Here is a 6,121-nt window from a genome sequence, read left to right on the forward strand (position 1 = left end):
GAAGAGAATACTGGCTTAGAATGACCTGACTACCTCCCATGTCACATTTGTATATGTGGTAGGTATGCTGGCTTCTGAGAAAGGAGGGTAATCTTAGCTCCTTCCAATGGACTGTAATCTTGGGAGCAGTTATTACGTCTGATTTAACTCTATGGCCTGAACAAAACAATCACTAAATAAATTACTATTGAATGAACAAATGCATGAGTGAATCAATGACTCAGTGAACAAATGAATGAGAAGCAAAAAAAAAAAAGCCTTATTTGTCAGTTAGAACTCCTTGGTTGTAAGCATCAGAAACCTACTCAAACTGAGGTAAGTGAAAAGAGAATTTATTGGAAGGTTGGGGTGGAGCTCATAGGATAGAAGGGAAAATGAAGATCGGGCTGGAAAGGCAAAAACTGGCCTCAGAACAGGACCTGCTGGGCAGGCTTGCCCCTGTGGCTGCCGTGGCTGGAATACATGAACCTCAATGTCTTGTCTTTGGGGTTCTCTCTCTCTCTCTTTTGGTTCTAGCATGGGCTTGCCTCCTGGCTGGGCCAGATCTCTGATTTTATCCAGTTGTGAAGAAAAACTTCCCAAGTAAAAGCCAGGTTTAACTGCCAAAAATGTGCAATAGATTTTGGGGAATCAAGAAACACAGATATCTGCTAAATAGTTTTCAGACAATTCACAGCTGAAGCATGTTTAGAAACTTTTTCATGTTCAGAGTCATGACTTGTTTTTGCTGCTAAGAGCTTTCATCAGTCAATGAACCCAGTGTAAATTTTCAACATAGGGTTAATACTGCAGGAATTAGTATATCCTCTTCAAGCGCTTACTTCTAAGAGTAAAGGTGTTTTCAGTAACTCCCTTCTAAGTACAGGCCAGCTTCAACACCTGGCATTAGTGGATAATATCTGCAGTACTACTTTATCATGCGTTAAGTTTAGGTGTTTTTATATTCCTGCATCTGCCTTATCTGGATTAGGGTAATATCTGTGAGTGTACTAGATTTATTATCTAGTATTCTATAAATGGAAATTGATATTTCTTTTATATTCCCACTAAAAAACAGAGAACTTCATTTCCTCTATCAATTTAGAATTAAAAAAAAATTATAAACAGTGAGTTCCACAAAGTCTGTTTAGCATAATCCTTAGCTTCTCATTCAGACTCCTGGAGACTCCATTTCTGCTGTCCTGGTGTTTGCCTCCTACTTTTATTCTTCACTGGTCTCCTGGCTAGTATCTTGCCAGAGAGCAAACTTATTTAGATGCAATACCTTTTTTGGATATATCTCAGGACAAAACTTCACTGACAAGATATAAAAAGCACAGGAATTAGTAATGCCATCATTCATCACTCAGAAGGAAATGTGTATAAGGCCATAAAAGAGCTCAAGAATTTTCCTTTCATTTCTCAAATGACTTTGTTGCGATGTTTATATACTTCCCAAATCCTAAAACTCATATTTTGCTAAGAAATAAATTATCACCTAAAAATACCATGAGAAAGAATTACTGTCTTTCTCATGCAGGTGAAATTCCAGTGTGCTTCTATTTTCGTGAGCTTGTTTAGACACATTTATGAAGGTCTTGATGGTGGGTCCAAGCTCTGGCCCTGGCTTGTGATGGGACCACCACACACTTAACTTTGTCTTAGTTTCTACATTTATAAATTGTGAACCATAATACCTTGCTTTCCTGTCTTTACTTTTTGTTACTATTTTTAAAATTGTGGTAAAATACATAAACACAAAATTTACCGCCCTAACCATTTAATGTGTCCAGTTAGGTGCCATTAAATACATTCACACTGGTGTGCAGCCATCAGCAACATCCATCTCCAGAACTTTTTTCATCTGGCAGAACTGAAGCTCTGCACGCATTAAACCATAAATCTCCATTCCTTCTCTCCCAGTTCGCTGGCAACTACCTTCTACTTTCTGTCTCTGTGAATGTGACTACACTAGGTACCTCTAGTAAGAGGAATTACACAGTGTTTGTCTTTTGTGACTCAATTATTTCATTGAGCATAACATCTCAAGATTCATCCATGTTGTAGCATGTGCCAGAATTTCCTTTCTTCTTAAGGCCAACTAATACTCTATTTGGATGTATACATTCACATTTATTTATGTTTAATTAATTAATTAATTTTTATTGCAGTATACTTGCTTTGCCTTACAATGTTGTGTTAGCTTTTCTAGTGCATAGCAAACTGCATCAGCCATATGTATACATATACTCTCTCCCTTTTGTTTTTTATTTATTTATTTATTTTTACTCTCTCCCTTTTAAATTTCCCTCCCATTTAGAACACCACAGAGGATTAAGTAGAGCTCCCTGTACTCAGCTGTATGTTCCCGTCCGTTGTCTATTTTATACACAGTATCAATAGTGTACATGCATCAGTCCCAAGCTCCCAATTCCTCCACCCGCCCCTTCCCTCCATTTACATTTTAAGTAAGAAAGTTTAGTCATGCCATGTTGTTACTTGTTTTCTGGGTTTTATAGCTTTTCTTCTATAATTTCCACAATTTCTGCATGCCTTTATGTTTGGTGAATTTCTTCTAAGGTGACACAATTTGATTCCCTTCTCAGTTTTTTTTTTTGTTGTTGTAGTTGTTGTTTATATTCTATACTTTCTTCACAGTTACTATGGGGATTGTATATAATCTAACAAAATGACAACATTCTGTTTTATATTGATGCCAACTTTAGTTGCACACAAAAGCTCTATTCCTTTACAGCCACACCCCCTTTCTGTTATTGAGGTTGCAGTTACATTTTTATGTATTAAGTAGCCATGAACATAGATTTATAATTACTTTTTAAGCTTCTGTCTTTCAAATTCTGTAAAAGCACAGAAGTGGAGTGACAAACTTCAATGACAAGAATACTGTTTTTCTTTTTGCCCATGTATCTACCTTTACCAGAGAGCTTTCCCATATATTTTTACATGTTTCTTAAAAACAATTAATATTAATATTAATAAGTAAAATTAAGTATGTAGTTAATATCAAGTACATATAAAGCATCTAACAAAGGTGGTAACTTTTCAGTAAATACCTTTGTCTGACTGATGTCAGTTGAATGAATGATTGGATTTCTTTCTGCAAAGTGAGTCTTATGAGAGGTACAATAGGTACAGTGAGTGGGACGTCTTTGACCACCTGATATAAATGTGGGGCAAATAGAAATAAAAGTCAGTCACAGAATGAGTAGGTCAGGGATGTACCTTGACTTTTTCCCCAGAAAGTTCTATGGCCCTGAATGCTAGATTTTAGCTTATCACATCAGTAAGGTCACTGGGGTTAAGCTTTTATTTTAGAAGATGTGACTTTAAATAGTTTTCCTTTTCCTTTCACTGTTTCAGGAAGTCTCACTCTGAGTCAATGCCAAATGGGTTTGGTTTTCATCTTGAATTTTCCCGTAAAAGGTGGTGGAGGAGATGATTCATAAATCCCGTCCTGACCTTATTTATCTCATGCTCTAGCTACAGCAGGTAAGCTGCCGCACTTTGAAGCAGGGATTGTTACAGAGAAACAAGTGTGGGAAGGCAAAAAGTGTGCACACAAAATGGTTCAGGCAGAGGCATATTTCAAGGTGCTCGTGCCCCTGTGTGGGCTGTATAAACAGACCGAATGAGAAATGAGGATATGCATTTTAAAAAGTCAGAGGGTATAACATTATTATTAAGGGTAATTGTGCACATGGCGTTTGGAAAAGGTGTGATCTTGTTGGATTCATCTACTGCTGGATTTACAAACACTGTGGGGTGCGAATGGGGAAAATACTTGCTGGCTACATAGAAAGCAGTGAGTTTTATAGTCACAGGTTCTCTGCTTTTCTTGAAGAAATCTTTCTGTTCTTTTGTTCAATTGCTTATTGTGACATTAAACAGGAAAGGAAAATGGAGCTGACTTCAGAGACCTGAGTTCTAACCCTAGCTTGCACACTCAGTACACAGTCCTAGGAAAACAGGTTCATTTTTAGGCCAAATGTCTTCATCTGTATACAGAGGTTGAGTTTTGGTATATTTTTTTTTAAAATAAATGAGGTACTATATTTATAAATACCTGAGATAGGGCCATGTACTGTTGTTGTTTTTCAGACGCTAAATCATGTTGACTCTTTGCAACCCCATGGACTGCAGCATGCCAAGCTTCCCTGTCCTTCACAATCTCCTGGAGTTTGCCCAAACCCATATCCATTGATACACAAGCGTTGAACACATGTAGCTATTGCATAAATACTGGGTTTTTCTTCCCAAGTCACTCCAATTGTTTCCTTCCCTTTAAAGGCACATATTATGAATCTTATATCTAATTATAAAATTTCCACCAGTGTTCTGGAACAATCTTCAATCCAGAAAAAAAAAAAAAAAGCCATCCATGAATCTTTCTGATTCTGTGAGAGACAGTCACATCCCTTGTATTTGATAAGAAATGTATTTTTTTTTATTTCTAAGAGAAATTTCTATTTTATAAATGTTTATATACATTTGGAAAGAGAGCTGACTTTAATCCACTTATCTGCACACAGTGCTAAGATTAGGTTGTCGGTTATATGAAAGTATTTGATTATTGTATTGAGAATAAGGCATATTATGACAATCCTCAAATATCTTAGGAAGAAAAAGCAATTATCATTGCTTTTTTCTCTTCTTCAATAAATCACTTAAAACTGATGATTATGATAATTGACAAGTCTAAATGTATGAAATGACACAAGCTCAATGCAACTTCATAAAATATGTAGGTCATGATTACTCTTTTATTAAGATACTGGAGCCTGTATATGACTTCTGTACAAATACCCATGATCCCTCTGCTGAGAACAAGAGGTTTTCAAGATCCATTGGAATTCATCTGATCCATTAGCATTTGATTTTAAGAGTTCAGAATGACAAGATAATTTTAAAGCCTCTACTCCTTTTGATTGTATTTGGACTCCTTCAATTAGATGCAAAAATATCTCCTTCATTTTTCTTTATCACCTGACTTCTGCCTCACAATTTACTGAGGAAAGGAGGCTCTAAGAAAGTGAGGTGTCAGAAAGAAGTCGAATGCAATTATGTGGTAACACCGCAATGCAAAAAGCAGCTAAACTCAGTCCGCAAGTAATCAGAACTAGAAGGCGTGACCTGCAAATTCTACCAGTTTCCTTTCACTAATGTATCAACTGTTTTAGTCCCTGGTTTCACACAGCCCTGAGTATTTTCCAGAGCTAAAACCACTAACATGCCACTAAAGTTGGAAAGGATAAGGATAGGAGGAGAGACGGAATGAGGGAAAAAGCACTAAACAAAATTTAAACTAGCTGCCTTATTTTAGGTGGAGACAAGATTTACTCAGTCATTGACAATATAATTTCCTTTTAGGGTTCTCATACTTTGACAGTGGGTTTTATCTTAATCTTCATAATAAGCCTGTGACCGAGGAATCATGTATACAGAATAAGAAACCAAGTCTCAGGACAGAAAAAGGGAGGGGAAAAAGCCTTTGCATAAAATCATCCAAGCAGAACCTGGACTTAAACCCAGGCTTTTGGGTTCAATGTTCTAGCCAAGTTACCTAGTTGTATAACAGGACTTCAGCCATGTGCTGGGGTCTATGGAAACTCGGGATGGAAAAATCACGAAGACTCTCAAAGACTTTACAGCAGGATGCAAAGATAAATGCAGAATGTTTAACCTGGAGACCTAAGCTTTTGTGTGACTCCAAATGGATGCTTAATGCTCCAGGAGGAAAGGAAATTCTACACCTGACATGGTGCCATGGGTTCTGGTGATGCTGCTATGAAGCAAGTCATGGCCATTTCTCAGGGTCAGAAAGTGAAACCCAGAAATCTTATCTAAGTTGCTCATGATTGTCTCAGACTAACCAAGTGGACAGATGAGGCCTGAATATGGCAGCATCCAAACCATTGCTGCTGACTGCAAGCCACGCGCTGTCTCATTTCGCTGGGGTCTGAGTCCCTCACCTTGGACTAGATTTCAAACTTGATGGTTACACAAGGCCAAATATCACACACTCACACATACACATGCATGTATGAAAATAAATGAAATGTTAAATATTAACAAACTGACCTTGGATCCAATCTTTTTCCTCTGTGCCCTTAAGTTTCATCAT

Source organism: Cervus elaphus, chromosome 11, assembly GCF_910594005.1.
Source record: "Cervus elaphus chromosome 11, mCerEla1.1, whole genome shotgun sequence".
NCBI classification, from domain to species: domain Eukaryota; kingdom Metazoa; phylum Chordata; class Mammalia; order Artiodactyla; family Cervidae; genus Cervus; species Cervus elaphus.